The following is a 17527-nucleotide window of genomic DNA, read 5'->3' as shown; positions in this document are numbered from 1 at the left end:
GACTTGAAATGTTGGCTTGAAAGCGACTATCACCTATGTGCCATGGGTGCAAAAGAATAGTTAGCAGAACCTCTAGAATATTTTTCATTAAAGGCACAAACTTTTCGAATTGATCTAATGCTTTATAAAGTAGCCTAGGGAAAATTTTGACTTTAGCCTTGTCCTGCAAAAAGAAGAAAACTACTAAAGGAATTTTCTCGCTTTTCAAACACTGATGTTTTGAACATGTATTTTTTTCAAGATATCAAAATATGACTCCTGCTAAAGTCTTTGGGCATATGTACAGTTACAAATATAACATTAAAATACACGTGTACATCATAAATTAATTGTGTCATACAACACAGGGAAGGGAAGAGTGAGGACTGGCATACAGCTTGCAGTAGAAGCTTCTCGTGGGTAGCCAGGGAAATGGGGTTAGAGATGATAAAACAGAACATGAGCAAGCAGTGAGGAACTTTATAGCAAACTAGGAATACACTGAGGAATAGCAATGTGAGGGCTTTGGCGTGTCATCTGGCAAAACGATCATACATAAACCTCCCAGTCACAGCCACTGATAAATCCAAGCAGCAGTTTTAGATCTTGAGTCCTGATGAGGTTGGCATAAACACAAGGGGTGGGCTAAATGACAAAATCTTTGTGCTAATACTCAACACCAAGGGGATTAAATTCTTAATTTTCATGAGTCTCTGGCTCGGTGTGGAATTTTGAGCAAGTTTTTCAATACCTTTTGACCTCAGGTACCTCATCCATTTATGGGGATAACAATGTGTTACTTTTACTTACTTCACAAGATTGTTTTGTTCTTTTCTTCTGGACATCCATATGTTCAGTTCCAGAGCTGACTCCAGGAAAGATTCTGAAGTAGAAAAGGATTTTTCTTGGTAGCTTCCCATGGCCAAAGTCAGAACTTCATCCTCACCTCTGATTCCTCATTCTACCATGGTTCCTCTTCCTAATGGATCCTGCTAGATAGCACAGTAATTGTTCTTTGAGTTATACGTAACACTTGCATAACAATTTATAATATATGTGAGGATTTATTTTACCCTTAAGACAGCTTTGGGAGATAGTAATTATTATAATCCACATTTTTATATACTAGAAAACAGAGATGCAGGTAGATGTTAAAAATCTTGCTCAGAAACATAGACTGAATAAGTGGTATATCTGTATTTGGAACCCAAGAATTTTACTTAAAAAAAAAAAACCCTAATACTTTTGAGGGATACATGAAATCCTTGAAGATTTTAAAGTTTTGGAACACAAATGAATGACCTTATATAAGAGCTCCCTGGGGGTCCATATTCATCTTGTCCATAGTTGAATTCCCAGCTCATAGCAAAGTGCCTCACATGTGGCAGTTACTATTTCAAAATAGCAATGAGTGAATAATAGTGAGTGAATGAATAGTATGATAAATGAATGAATGATAGTAGAACGGCATGATGGTATTGATCTATGTATCTATGTATTTATCACCTATCTATATATGTGTGTGTCTATATCTTGTATATATACATTTATGTATGTATATACATGTGAGTGTATATATATTTGTTTTGTTTTGTTCTGTTTTGTACAAATGGATTGTCATCCTTTCATGGTATTCTTTACATTTTTATTTCTTTTCTATTCTATTTCTTTTCTTTACACAATGGAGAAAATTCTAGCTGGTCATCATTAGAGGATATTTTTAGATTTTTTAAATAAACTTTTTACTTTGGAATAATTTTAGACATACAGAAAAGTTGCAAAGAGAATGAAGAGAGTTCCCATATAGCCCTCACCCAGCTTCCTCTAATGTTCACATTCTACATACCAGGGTTCATTTGTTAAAGTTAAGAAAGCAACGTTGATATATTACCATCAATTAAACTTCAGACTTTATTTAGATTTTGCTAGTTTTTCTACAAATGTCCCTTTTCCATTCCAAGATCAAATTCAGGATACTACATTGCATTTACATGTCACATCTTAGTCTCCTCTGGTCTGTGACAGTTTCTCAGTCTTTCTTTGTTTTCATGACCTTGATACTTTTGGAGATTACTGGTCAGTTATTTTGTAGAATGTCCCTTAATTTGGGTTTGTCTGATGTTTTTCTTCTGAGTAGACTGGGGTTATAACTTTTAGGGAAGAATACCACAAAGGTGAAGTGCTCTTTTTGTTACATCCTATCAGGGACACATATTATCAACATAACTGATCACTGGTGACATTGATCTTGATCATCTGGCCCAGGTAATGTTTGGCAAATTTGTCCACTGTAAACTTACTCCCCACTCCTCCCCTGTACACTCTATTCTTGTGAAGAAAGTCACTAAATCCAGTCCAATTCAAGGGCAGGGAAGGTGGGGGATAGTGGGGAGAGGGCACTAAGAACCACCTTCTGGAGGGAAGAGTATCTATGTAAATTATAAAAATTCTTCTGTGAGGAAAGTTTCTCTCTTCTCATTTATTCATTCCTTCATTTATTTATAGAAATACTGGCTCATACATATTTTATACTTTGAGTTATAACCTAATATGGCTACTTATTTTGTTGCTCAAATTGTTCCAGCTTTGATGGCCTTTTTTAAGATTTGCATTTTTAGTGTCTCTCACTTATCAAAAAGGCTCCTCCATACCAGTCCAGCACCAAAAAAATTGCTCGGCCCAGGTCTTAATCTCATGACCTCGAAGGCTCCTATTATCTCCTCATGTTGCAATTGGTTATAGATTTCTTCTCTGTGTGGTCAACAATTCACTGAAGTCAGTCACATCTCCCTTCTTCAAGACCACTGCTAATGGCCTCAAACCATGATGTGGGGTTCCTAAGGCTACTTCTGGAAAGCAAAAGTTGTAAAGGGCCAAGATCCTGACATTTCAGCACTTCAAAATGATCTTTGGGAATTTGGAGAGGAATAGGGGAGATAAAGTCACATGAGATTCCATTAACTATTCCCTTGGTGTCTTTGATTTCAGTAGCAATTGGAAGCTTAAGAGAGGTGATGAATTTGGTCCAGAGTGAGCTTAGTTGAGAAGGAAATGAAAACAGAGGTTTAACAGGAAGATTAGTGGACCTTCTACCTCTGGGCAATAAACGTCTGCTTTGGTCCTCGCTAATCAGTTTTCCACATGCCTCATGCCATTTGCTTTACTTAGGATGAGTTCTTAGAGCTCCATTAGGAGGTGTTCAAATCACTGTTTTGAACAGGCTTTTTTTTTTTTTTTTCCTTTCCCAATGCCCTCCTTTTAACCCACTTCCTTTTCTCTAAATGTGCACACAGAAAGGTCTGGCAAGGGGGGAATTGTGCTGATTTGGAAGCATGGTCCAATTAAAGCAGACATGATGGGGAAATTGCCTTAAAGTCCAAATATGTAACTCTAGGATAGAGAGGCCCCTTTAATACCTGCAATAAGAGTGTACAAATTTCATAGCTCATAGTTCAGGGCAAAGAGAATTGGCATCTGATAAATTTGCATGTAAAAAACAATCAGAGCCAGCTAAATAATAATACATCTCTGGACAGGAAAGGAAAACTATGTGGTTTCCTTTAGCCCTGTGACATTTAGAAAACATTTACTATTTTTTAAAAGGCAGAAATAGGAAGATCAGACAAATGTAGGGGACAAATTGTCCTTAATTGTTTCACTTCACACCTGTAACCTCTTTCTTCCTTTCTTTCCCCTCTGCTCCCACTCAAACCTTAGCAGTTTTCTCATCCCCTTTTCCCTCACTTTTTTTTTTTTTTTTTTTTTTTTTTCGGTACGCGGGCCTCTCCCTGTTGTAGCCTCTCCCGTTGCGGAGCACAGGCTCCGGACGCGCAGTCTCAGCGGCTATGGCTCACGGGCCCAGCTGCTCCGCCGCATGTGGGATCTTCCCGGACCGGGGCACGAACCGGTGTCCTCTGCATCGGCAGGCGGACTCTCAACCACTGCGCCACCAGGGAATCCCTCCCTCACTTTTTAATGAGCTTTTACACCATAAGGTCAGGACTCAAGCAATGTTGTGAATCTAAAATTATTTCAGCTTTAGGAGATAGGAAAACAGCAGCTTAGGGGACATAAAGGAGATAGCTCATTGTGAAATGGCCTTTGAAATGCTCCTCATACCCTCTGTTTAGTTTTGAGAAAGTTTCAGTTGTTCACAGATTATGTAATCTGTTCGCTCTCCAATAATATTTTGGCACGGGGAGATTGTACAGGTACTTCAATTTTAGCCAGTCTCTAGTTAAAAATCAATAGTCCTGTTGTCTAATGAAGTGATGGCCTTGACACCCTGGTATTTGTGCAGTGTTAAAACAACATTGATCGCTATCATTATCATACGCCCTTGATATACTGAATAAGGACATAGATATCAATCTTGGAGCAAAGTAACATTTCATAAATCTTGTAGAAATAACCAGTATTGTCCAAACAGGCATATGCTTCTTGAGAGAAATGTGACAGAGGAGTCTAAGACACAGATAATTTATAATTTATCTCTAAACTCAGATTGAAGATAGACTCAAAAGTAGCATTTAGTATAACAATTGTTTCTATAGGTGCCAAAGGAGACAAGGGAGGCTTTTGATTTTCTTTTTTATAGAAGATGGCAGTGGGAGGAGGACTCCCGTGGCATTCTGGGTGTGGAGGGTTGGAGGAAGAACTGAATAACTTCTCTTTGTTATCCTTTCTGAACTTTAGTTTAAATTTGGTGTTAATTTTTTTTTTTTTGCTGTACGCGGGCCTCTCACTGCTGTGTCCTCTCCCGTTGCGGAGCACAGGCCCCGGACGCGCAGGCTCAGCGGCCATGGCTCACGGGCCCAGCCGCTCCGCGGCATGTGGGATCTTCCCGGACCGGGGCATGAACCCGTGTCCCCCGCATCGGCAGGCGGACTCTCAACCACTGCGCCACCAGGGAAGCCCCCTGGTGTTAATTTTAAATGACCTGATAATTGGAATCATGGAATTATATGGCAACAACTTTACAATGGAACTGGCTCTCTTCCAGTCAGGTTGAGGAACTGCATGAAAATGGATTTGTTTTTCCAACAGACTCTCTTTGTCAGAATCACAGATTTCAAAACTTTTCACTCAAATTTAATATTTAGTCCCTTTATAACTAGTCTCTTAATGGGAAAAAAACAATATTATTGTGATCATTCTGATTATCCTGTATTAAGGGATTGAATTATTCCTTATTGCTAGATAACAAATGATACAAAATCAGAAATAATGGATCAAAATTTCAAGATAAAATTTTTTCTTACATTGGTAACATTGCTCTTTTGAAACAATAGTCATGGTTCAGAGTGTCTGGTAAGCACCATCATCACAAATATAGAGACATTTGTTTACAAAAGTAAGCCTACACCCAATAATTCTGAGAATCAGGGTGTGAATAATCCATAGCAATTACTTTTCTGTTACAGAATTATCTCTGCACAGTCCATAGAATTCCAAAACGGGTAAACAAGAAGAAAAAATGCAACAATTTCTTGAAATTTGCTGAATTCTCAAAAGGTGAAATCCATTTAAAAGTGGCCAAAGAGAGCAGAAGCCTTAACCAGGATGCAGGCAGATGAAACACCAGGATGTTTTATAATCATTAATTTATTTCATTTAAGTCATTCTTATTTCATTTAAATGTATATTTATTTTTTATTTTTACTTTATCTAAATGTATTTTTTGTCATTAATTGATGAATGTAAAGATGGCCTCCTACTTAAAAATAAACACCAGTTTTGTTTTTTAAGGTACAAAGAGGCCTTGTTCATGAAAAACCAGATGACTGTATATAACATTTGTGTCGTATGTTATGTGCGTGTCATGTGTGTGGGTGTGTGGCTTTGTGTATTTCCACTCTATGCATATGCGTAGTTCTTGTCAGCGCTACTGTGGATATGCCCACCAAACAGAAAAGTGTACCTCTTTGTAGGTTGAATGTGAAATAGATGTTTTATGAAACTAAGGGATTGAATTATTAATTCAATCCTTTATTTGATTTAATTAATTTAATTAATTTTATTTAACTATTAAATACTAAAATCTACTTAGATATGTACAATATCTACAGATATTTAGTCTGGAGGGTAGTAATTTAAATTGACCTAAAAATATCAAAGTCTACAGCAATTTTCCATTCTTTGGCTTCTTCAAAGATTATTATTTTATAATTTTATTTACAAGATATTTTTGGATGTTACACTTCAAAAATTGAGCAGGAGGAGTAAAAGGAGCACCAGCTCTTTCTGATAGCTTGTTTTCAGAAACACTGAGGCAGATAATGAGAGGGATGTGTGTATCTCTATGCCCACGTATAGATATTCAGCTCTTTGTAGCCTGTTTGGGCCCTCATGCTTACTCAAAAACACTCATAAAGAAAACTGCTGATATTTGGACCTAAATAAGAGGGAGGGTGTGTGTGTAGGGGGGTCATCCACATGACTAGACCCTGAAGCCTTTTTCAATAAATGATTCCCTTCCCTTAAACAAAAGAGGAGAGCTTCCAGCTGTGTCAAACCTTTATTCACTAATCTGTCAAAATGTAAATATTTTTACAAATATATTATTTACTAGGTAGGAAGTTTTGGGGGAGGTGGTGGGATAGTAGATGAACACAGATAAATGTGCCAGCAGTAAGAGCTTTATGACCACTCCAGACGCAACTGTCATTCCTTCGGTACTTCCTGTCAGTCCGACTAAATTCTGTCATCCCTCAACCTGGTTTAAATTAACAGGTAATTTGTAAATGTCACTTCAGGTTAGGGCGCTCATTTTGTTTCTACTCTACCAATGCAAAGTCTAGGACTAATTTTTCTTGTCTTCTTTTAATAGGATTTTCATTTATAAATAGAATTATGTTCTGAAAATAAATTACAGTAAGTGATGCACAGAACGGGTAGCAGCAGCGCTTTCATAGAATTTCAAGCACCTACATCAGAAGAGATTAATAAAAACACTTCAAAGGCTAAATTCTATTTAAGCAGAAGACAGCTTTTGGTTAATATTTAATCTGAGTAACTGAGATCTTGGTGGAAAATATAATTTTTTAATATCTAAATTAATTTTCAAAACAAAACCATTAATTTTGTTTGGAGAGTTTGTGCAGTGAGAAAGTTTTAGTAATATATTTGTAGAGGGAAAAGTTAATCAATTAATTTTGTGGTGAAAAAAATTAGCTTTTAATATTGTATTTGTTCTAAATGAATTTTTCTTATTTGATCAGGTGTGGTGCTTTAGGATTCTTCTTCCTAAGCGTTTTCCAACTCAGCAGGCAAAGGAGAAGGCTCTAGGGGAAGAATATTTTTTCTAATTACTCTTCCATGGCTGCCATGCACTTCACCTTGTTCTTTATGTAAAAAGTCTCAAGCTCAAACCCTGCACCCTGAAAGACTGCAAAGGTGGCTAATGGGGTTTATTGTGTGGAAGGCTTTTGGCATTGCCACTGAGCAGATCTGTTCCAATCATGGAATTTTTTGCAGAGAGGAAAGTGTGGTTGGAAGATGCAGTGGGGAATCTTGTTAGGTTGAAAGGGAAAATGAGAGAAACTGCGAAGTCACTGACAAATATTCGCCAAATGTTAACTGTTTGAGTCAGACAATGCGTATGTGTACGTATATGGCTTGAATAAAGAAGTTCGTGCAACAGTCAGGTCAATCATTTGTGCCATATTCCCCGTTCTGTTGTTTACTAGCGTTGTGGCTTTAGACATGTCCTTTCTCCTTTCTGAGTTTGAAAATGCACTGTAAATTTAACATCTATGGCTGGTCTGATTCAGCAGGGATTTATGCAGTTGGAATATGCTGTCTGTGCTATAATCCTATTTTGTGATAGCTATCGGTGTAACCAAAACCACAGTCTTTACTACTCTCCTAACCAGAATTGGGTATAGCTGAACTGGGAAAGCTTTTGTCTTTCTTCTGTCTTGCAGCAGGCGCAGCACCATTTTAACAGGAAGAGAAAGGAAATCTTTAGTACTTTGGATCTAAAGTTAGTTTAACAGAAGCTCCAGGTTCAAACCAACTACCACCCTGATACTGTGTTCTCCTACCTTCCTCTCTTCATTCTATTTTGCCAACACTCTTCTTGGATTATTCTATGTTGAGTGGGAGATGTGGAACCAAAACCAAATTGTTTTCCGTCTAAGCTTTCACCCAGTTTCTTCTCCACTTCTTTGCTACTGTGGTTCAATGAACAAAGGCATTGCAGACTTTTTAATTCCCTAAGGTGATTATCTCCTTATTTGACATAGATATTTAATAATTAAAGTCATACAATCACATTATAGAAATTGGGAAATGGGAAAATCATTACTTATAACCCCACCATTCTAGTACACTGTTGCCATATTTCCTTCAAGTATTTTTTTCCTATATATCAGTTTTTAAATTCTAATGTAATTTTAATCAGTATACATATCATTCATAGTGTTTTTCTCTTAATGTATCATTTCCTTTTCCCATATTTACACATAGGTTTTATAATTATCAGATTTTCAAAAGAAAAGATCATTAATTAAAGGAAGCACAATCAAAACTCGTTAACAAATATCCATATTCCACTCATCTTGTTATAGTGATTTAGAAGAGTTTACGTCTATTGCTTTTTGTTATTATAAATGAATTTTCCCCAAAGACAAAGGACTAGCATTTTATCTGAGAAAAAGTGCCACAAGGGGCATGTCTCCATTAGTTAAGTGCTGGGCCTCGGCAGGTTCCCACCTGGTAGAGGTGGGGCTCTGCTTTCTCTAGCAAACACATCTTCCCCTTCTGTTTAAGCTTGTTTAGGTACATAAGGACTTCTCTTTGGTAGATGATATATGTCATAAAATATTTGTCTATGACATAGTTCAGAAAAAACAGGAAGAGAAAGTGAGAGACAAACAGATAATGCTTTTTTCTTCTTGCCTTAAATAATTAGAGAAAAGAGTACCCTTTATAATGGACTACGTTAAAAGCATAAAAAATTGCCACTTCTGCCCAGTTTTTTTTTATTACTTTAATGAAATATTTAAACATTTTTACTTAAGGTCTTTCCCCTTGAGCCTTGATTTTTGGGAAAATGATGTAGACTGTTAGGCTGCAGGGGCAGGAAGGTGTATTTTAAGTCTCTGAGTCATTATGTTAGCTTTTAACAAATTGCTATTAAGGAGCGGTGGATGAATTTTCTCTGGTATTTAAGAATGGAGAACTGCTTCCTCCCTCTTACATATATGCACGCATGTGCGTGTGCATGCACGCATTCAATTCTTAATTGAATGATTTCATTCTAAATTCTTATTACAATTAGAAGCGTTATTGGAGGTGCTAGGTGACCCCCCACACCTTTAAATAATTTGTCATCCTTTTTAAAATAATAACTGTCCTTCAGGTTTTCATTGAAACCATAGTTAAAACTAAAGCCCCAAAGGAAAAATTTAGCAAATTTAGCCAGTCCCAATGTTGCCATTACTTTATGTTAGCTTGTGGCAAATCATGTCCTTTTTTTCCCAACAGTATTCTCACTTGAAGCTAGAGGAAATAATTGGTAAGGTAGAGACATATCGTTACCAGTCAACTTCATGAAATTGACTTTAAAAATCTTTGCAAAATATAAAGGGTATGTTTAAGAATAATATTAATTAGGTCTCAGTCAGTTTGCATGTGCTTTTTAAAAAAACATGCAATAAAGAAAAAAAAAAGAAGACCTGCTTCTTATTTACACAGCCTGGTACTTTGAAATTTCTCATGGCGGAAAGCAGTCCTTCATGTACATAACCTATGAATTATCCTTGAAATAAAATGTTTAATTACAGTTGACATTTCTGAACCCATTGCAGGTGGTGCCCATCTGAAGAGTGACATTGTTTACTACACTACAAGGCTCCAGGCCTAGTGTCAGAGATTATAAACCAATTTCCATCCCAGCTTTAATGTGGGTTTAATATCAGAAGAAGAACTTTACTGTGTAAATATTAAACATTTTGTTTAAATATTAAGTACCAAAGGTCTTTTCCTTTTGATTATTAAAACAGGAAGAGCCCCAAGTTTGAAAGAGGTGCCTTGTTGTATTAAGAAAATGACTGGTTCTTTACCTTCAGGTTAATTATCACTGGCCAGAGATGCGTGTTCAGGCAAAATGTCAGTTGTCTACACTGTGATTTTTGGTCATTAACTGGCAATAGCTGACTGGGAGTCTGCATTACTAATAATGAGCTTATTAAGAACTGTGCATTTTCTCTTGCTCTTTATCTAAGAAATAGTCTGATAATACGTGACCGAAAATGCTGTCTCCTTGCTGGATGCAAGTAGAGCAGGATGGGGAATCTTAAGGAAGTGACCAATGAGTGACCCAACTGTAGCATTCATTGGGTTTGATCACCAAACTGCAAAGGAGGATCTTCTGAAGAGTTGACAAGAAGAGATGCATTGTGAAACATATGCTTGTTTGCCCACCTAAGATTGAAATTAAACCAGGGAAGTGGAAATTTATGAATACCTGTCCTACAGACAAATACTCAAGACAGATGCAAACTCTCCTCTGAGAGATTACATCTTCCAAGTAATTGCAGTGGAAGCTACTATGAGAATATTTGCAATTCCTCTCCATTGTGGAAAAATGAGCTATACTTTTTATTCTGTGGTACATAAGGTTTGCTAGCTTTGTATCCTTTTTCTTGTGTATTTTCTTAGAATCCTTGAGTAGAACACTCTGCATCTGTTGGGCAACTATGAGACATACAGATGTTGCTCTTAAATTGATAGCTGTTGGATCTCTCTTATTGAAGTGTTTTATAAGAAGGCAAATAAACTCTGGTATAGGCTTTTGGTATTCAAATACATTCAACACTTCTAAATATGGAAGTGCCTTTAGAATTCTGTCTGAGAAAGACGATGAAACCAGACGAATCTTGTTAGGAGAATGTTTTAGAGCACAGTTCTTTTGATGAGAAAAGGGGCCTCTGTTGACTTTCTTCCTAGAGCTGTTGAACCTATAAATATTTACATACAGAGGGTTAAATGGTGACATTACAAAGCAGCTTATAGAACATGCATCAATTTACCAGTACCTCACAAGCACTTAAAAAAAAAACTTTTCAATTATTTAATCAATTAACCTATGTATATATTAAACATCTATTTTGTGCCTGGCATTGCGGTGAGCCTTCAGACGTTTAAGATATATCTGAAAAGTCAAGATTGTTTTACTTTGATTCAATTAGAAAAGTATTTTACATACTCAACTGTTCAATGGTAGGAAAACAATGTTGGCTAGTTAGGTGTGATTAGACTTTACAAGACCTTAGTACCTAGAGAAAGTAGGCTAGCAGCAGTACTATCCTTGAACTGCATGTTTTAGGGAGACTTACATGACAGTAGTAAGAGGGACATTTGGGGAGGGAAGAGACTGGCATTGGAGAGTCCTGCTGGAGGCTATGGCAATAATCTAATGGTAAATTTAAAAGAATTTAGGGTAGTGCAGTGACAATGAGAAAGGACAGGAAAGGTGGTTTGTAGAAAATTTTAAATTTGGTGGTTACTAGTAGCTCTTAAAAAATATGTTTCTCGGGTTTCCCTGGTGGCACAGTGGTTAAGAGTCTGCCTGCCGATGCAGGGGACACGGGTTCGTGCCCCGGTCCGGGAAGATCCCACATGCCGCAGAGTGGCTGGGCTGGTGAGCCATGGCCACTGAGCCTGCGCGTCCGGAGCCTGTGCTCCGCAACGGGAGAGACCACAACAGTGAGAGACCCGCGTACCGCAAAAAAAATAAAAAATAAAGTTTCTCTTGGCCAGATTACTGACACTCTGTGTGCTTTCAGACTTTCTATACTTTCTGGCTTCGCTGCCCCTGGATTCAACATGACTATAGCAGACGATCTAACTATCAGATAAGACTTTTAACAGGTTTTAAGCTTCCTAGGTGAAGGACTCTTCGGAATTAAAGGAAATTCTTTTTAAAATCCATAACTTACTTTTTCTTCATTCCAACACCCCACAGGGTAGAGGGCAACTTTGAATCAAAACTCATACATTGTTAACCTTTTAGATATTAGTTGCCTTTTTCTCATTTATGTGTGTCATTTGTTAGTATACTTCAAAGATTTCCTTTTTGAAAGATTTGGAGTGCTGCTTATTGAATTTAGTAGTTTAATCTGATTCCATTTTCAGAGTCTACTTTAGTGAAATCTTTGAGATCACTCCTTAGTTGAGCTTTCTTTAGTCTTACAGCGCTGTTTTCCAAGTGTGAATATACTTTATTTATTTTTATACATCTTTATTGGAGTATAATTGCTTCACAATGCTGTGGTAGTTTCTGTTGTACAACAAAGTGAATCAGCCGTATACATACATATATCCCCATATCCCCTCCCTCTTGAGACTCCCTCCCACCCTCCCTATCCCACCCCTCTAGGTGGTCACAAAGCCCCGAGCTGATCTCCCTGTGCTATGCAGCTGCTTCCCACTAGCTATCTATTTTACATTTGGTAGTGTATATATGTCCATGCTTCTCTCACTTAGCCCCAGCTTTGCCTTTCCCCGCACCATGTCCTCAAGTCCATTCTCTCTGTCTGCATCTTTATTCCTGTCCTGCCACTAGGTTCATCAGTACCATTTTTTTAAGTTTCCATATATATGCGTTAGCATTCGGTATTTGTTTTTCTCTTTCTGACTTATTTCACTCTGTATGAAAGACTCTAGGTCCATCCACCTCACTACAAATAACTCAATTTCGTTTCTTCAAGTGTGAATATACTTTAAAATGTGAGTAACTTTTTATGGTTAAGAGTCTTCATACCTTCTGCTAATATTATCTCTTGCTTGTTTGCACTCAAAAAACAATCATTGTCTTCTTATTATATGAAAAGGTCTCTGCCATACACACTGAAGATGCACCAAAGTGAAAGATATCTTCATTCTTCTGGGAACTTACACTAAACCTGAATTTTAAACATAGTGACATCTATACGTGGCATGTGAGTGGTAAAATAACCAGTGATATGCGTTCAGAACATTCATTCAGAAATACATCCATCACAAAGCAAGCACATGACCAGTGAATAATATGTCAGGAGACAAAACGTGAACCCCAACGGACGAGGTCTTTGAATTGGGGCCTGGAAGAAGGTAGGATTGTGATAGGGAAAGGGACAATTCTAGTCCAGGCACTCCTTTTGCAAAAGTATCAAGGCACCAAAGTTCAAGGTGTGACCAAGGGTGACCAAGTAGGCCGGGGTCGGGGGCACTCTGCGGTCTGTGCTTAGTCCGTGCTTGCTACACACAGCGCACAGATAGAAATGTTGAAAATGGAAAAAAAAATATGGGAATACTAGTAAATCTCAGGAAGGAAGAAGTAGCTGATCAAGCTAAATGGGCCTGTTGCCTTTTGAAAAAATGTAACAAATTAGAATTGTGCAATGGGGTTTCCTTTCTATTCCTATCTCAAGAGAAGATTGTGTTTAGCACTGTGTTTTGGGGTCCCTCATTCATGAAAAACAAATGGAGCAATTTTCCCCACTCCTGATTTCTGTTTCAAGGAACCCGGGAAACTGATTCCATTCTCAAAAGTATAATTGATAGGAGTGCTTCCGCTTCCCTCCTGGGCTCTTTACAGATCATGTTATCCTTGGACATGTTGACATATTAAAACCCATTCAGTGTGACGGTTCAGGGATAAGTTCTCTGGAGATTCTTGAAACAAGAGTTAGTCCACAAGAAGTAGAGCATCCTGGTCTTTTTAGGTAATATTACTCTGTAAATACAAGTCACCACAATTATAAATGGACACTTCTTTTACAGAATGAAAGTGATTGTTTCTCAGAGCTCTTAGAAGAAAAAAGACCTTCATGAATTCACTTGCACGTTCAGGAAAAAAACACTCCAAAACATAATGTTGATATGAGAATAGAACAATTTTTCCAAACAAGGACAAGCACATCAAAGAAGAAACTATGCTTCACCCCAAATTGGATTTTTATAAACTATGTTCCTTCCCACATACCTCTTGGTGATAGGTATCACTTTTGAATTTCTCAGGAAACATGTGAAATGTGCAATTTTCAAGAGATTTTGACCTGGCTTCTGGTTACAAGGATGCATGAATAAAATCACTTTTAGTTTTTGAATAGAAGACATACGTATGTTCACAGTAGATGAACCTTGCTTAAAGGTTTAGGGATTGGGGTTTGGATGGTTGTATGTTTCACAATGGAACTGTTGCCTAGACATCTTACACAGGAATTTTTTTAAATTATGGCAATTATAAGATAATAAACGTAACTCCCCATCATATCAATAAAGCAGCACGTTATAATTTATTTATGTATTTTGTTGCAATTCACCTACTTCGGGTTTTATTGGAAACGAACTTTCAGAGAATATTCTATCTTCTAACTGAACATATTGATATTATTATAGGATATCAACTTTTAAGAGTCTAGGACTGAACTGCCAAAAGGACTGTGTAATATCAAAATATTTTCTTGGCTATTTCATTGTCTTTTATGCACTATTGACAAAAATCAAATTCTGTTTCAGAAACGATTTCATGTAGATCCATTTCTGTTCTCCTGACATTTTAAACTTGCTTATGTAAAATTATTTCATCTTTTTTTATTGAAAGGTACTGAGCATTTCACAAGTCACGATATATCCTCTGGTGTGGAATGAATGTTGAATCAAGTTGAAAAACACAGAAGATGCTAACGTAGAGCAGTGGAATAGTTGGGGCAGATTCCTTTGTGGCATCATTACAGAAAGTGCCAGACTATATACAGAGGATATACACACAGAAGGGGCTTCCAGTTTCCTGCCTAAACAGGCAAAATCAAAGCCTAGATTACCTTTCCTTAGACTTTACTCATGTTTTAAAATACATATCAGTAGTTGTTTATCAGCAGACTTAAAAAAATTTCTTCCAAGTTACATAACAATTATCAGGTGAAAAGGAAAGAAGGCCAATTTCTTTCTTTTGCAACACCAGTAAAACCTAGCATGAGACATGCTGATAAAATTTGTGTGGGCTGGTAATTTTTACAACCTACTTACAAAGCAATAATATATTTTTAAGATATTCAAATAATATGTGTTATAGAAATTTGAAGGCAAGGGAGATGGTTCTAACAGAAAGAAATACAGCCAGAGGTACCCTTCATTTGAAGAAATGCATAGAAATTATCCACTATTAAGAATTCTTCATAGAAATGATTGCTTGTCCTGTGTATCAATCCAATCCTATGAATTATAGCAAATGAATTCTCAAATTTTGAAGAAATATGATTACTTATTACATATTTCTAATTCCAAGCAGCACAAACTAGGGAGTTTTCTTTCTATTATCTCAAAACTAAACTCCCATATCTGTTTTGCCTTTTTGAAAGGTCTGTGAACTGGAAATTACATTTCAACACGTTCAAATTATTACTGAGGCTTGATCCTAAGGGGTAAATTTTCAGTGCATGGCAGTGGGATTTGGCTGTGTAATTCCTATTAATACTAATAACAGTCAATTACTAGACTCTGGAATGTATCTGAATAATTTCTCCTAAAGCCTAAATACATGAAAACAATTTATCTTTGTCAACCTCAGTATTACACAGAGTATAAACCTTCATGGAACCAAAAAGAGAAAAGGTATGAATATTTTAAAAAAAAGAAGAAAGAATCACATTTTTAAAAAAAGATTACTTGAGCTTGTGGAACAAATACCTATTGCTTTTTCATCTTATCAAACAGAGACAGGGCTGGTGGGAGAATACTGCATGAGCCAAAATAGATGACACATCAACCTTCATGCAGCACTTACAAAACAGCCACACCAGTGCCACATGCATTCACTGGGAACGTGATGCTTTGCTGCCCCTGATTAGTGGGCTTTTCCCAGATCTGTAATAAGTTTGGGGGTCTGGACTAAATTTAATATATAGGCCTTCATTGAGTTTAGTCTGGCTCTCATTCTGCTTCATTTGACTCTCCTATTCCCTGAGTTTAATGAGATTGGTAGCCAATACAAATTTAATTTCTCAAAAATGATTCACCCTACAAATCAGCCTTGGAGAAAACATTGCCTAGTGAGGGGTTGACTTTGGACAATATTGTACCTTGTCAGGAGCTTGCAATGAGCTTGTGCTCTTGGGATTGGCTATGACCCCTTCAGCATTACCCTCTTTACTCACCATGTTCCAGTCTTCGCTTCCCAGCCCTACAAAGCCCACTTCAATACATTGAACATTGATTCATTTCCCTAACCAGACACCCATCTCCTCTGTTGGCTGAGTACAGACTCCTAAGTCGGACTTGAAGCTTTGTGACTCCAGGCAAATTAGTTATCCTCTCTGGGCTTCATTGCCCTCTTCTGTAAAGTGGGGATAAGAACAGTACCTATCTCACAAGGTGGTTGAGTGAATGAAAGGAGTTAAGAAATGTAAAGTTCTTGAGGCAATGTCTAGCATATGATAGGCACCAATAAATGTTAACTATTATAATCCCGCATATCTTTGCATGTCATCCTCTTATATTTACATGTGATATTTATAGTCTTTCTTATGCCCTCACCTTATAAGACAGATCTTGGTTTGTCTCCCCAGTCCTTAGGCCCTTATTTTTCTGTTCAAGTTAATGGGAAAGTGAAAAATGGGAGAGAACTAAGAAAGACCAAACTGATCTAGATTAGAAAGGACACACAGAGAACAGAATTTGTTTAGAAAATGGGAAGAAGTAGTGAGAAGAGGAATCAGGAGGCCAGACTTAGGTAGAGAATCTATGTGGGAGGATGGGGTGGTGAAAAGGAGAGGAGGGCAGGAGAGGGGAGGGGAGGAGAGGATGCACCAACCTGGAGAGGAGGTTTAGCACGTGTGACCCGATAGGTCACTGCTGCTCACATCAGTCTAGAGACTTGGTAGAGGTTTAACTTCTTTCTCTCCCTCCTTTCATCCCTTCCTCCCTTCCTCCCTCCCACCTTCCCTCTCTTTAACCCATTTTTTCTTTTCCTCTTCTCCTTTTACTTTAACGTGGGGTTTACCTACTTACAGGGAAGGGTTATATGCAGGACCATTTTTCCTCCTGATTAGGAACACTCAACAGACGCAGATACCACCAAAGTTATTCCCTCAGTGTCTTGGGGTGCTCTCCATAGAGGCATATGCCACATACCCCCAGACAATATTAGTATGCTGTTTGAAAACTGTCTTTTTAATGAACATGTCTTGGGAAGGCTTAATTTCACTTCAATTCAGGAACCCAATCATACGTAACAGTTTCCGTAGCACTTCAAATCTTTGTAGTGTTTAAAATACTTTCATACTCGTGGTCTCATTTGTTTCCATCACAATAATTTTGTACATTTATAGGTCAGGAACTGTCATTCCTATATTACACAGGAGGAAACCCATGGCTCAAAAGAGTGCTGGTCCTAGAACTAATGATGTCCTGTGACCCTTGCTATGTGTTCACTCTACTCCATCACAATATTCTTGAACGTTTCTATAGGCCTAATGGACTTATGTGATTTCCTCATTCTCTGGGCTTCTAGAATTCCCTCTACATTTTTGTTAGCATTCATAGTTTTCCTTTTCTTGTG

The sequence above is a fragment of the Neophocaena asiaeorientalis genome, unplaced genomic scaffold (genome assembly GCF_003031525.2).
Source record: "Neophocaena asiaeorientalis asiaeorientalis breed wild unplaced genomic scaffold, Neophocaena_asiaeorientalis_V1.1 scaffold317, whole genome shotgun sequence".
Taxonomy (NCBI): domain Eukaryota; kingdom Metazoa; phylum Chordata; class Mammalia; order Artiodactyla; family Phocoenidae; genus Neophocaena; species Neophocaena asiaeorientalis.
Note: the sequence above shows the minus strand (reverse complement) of the source record.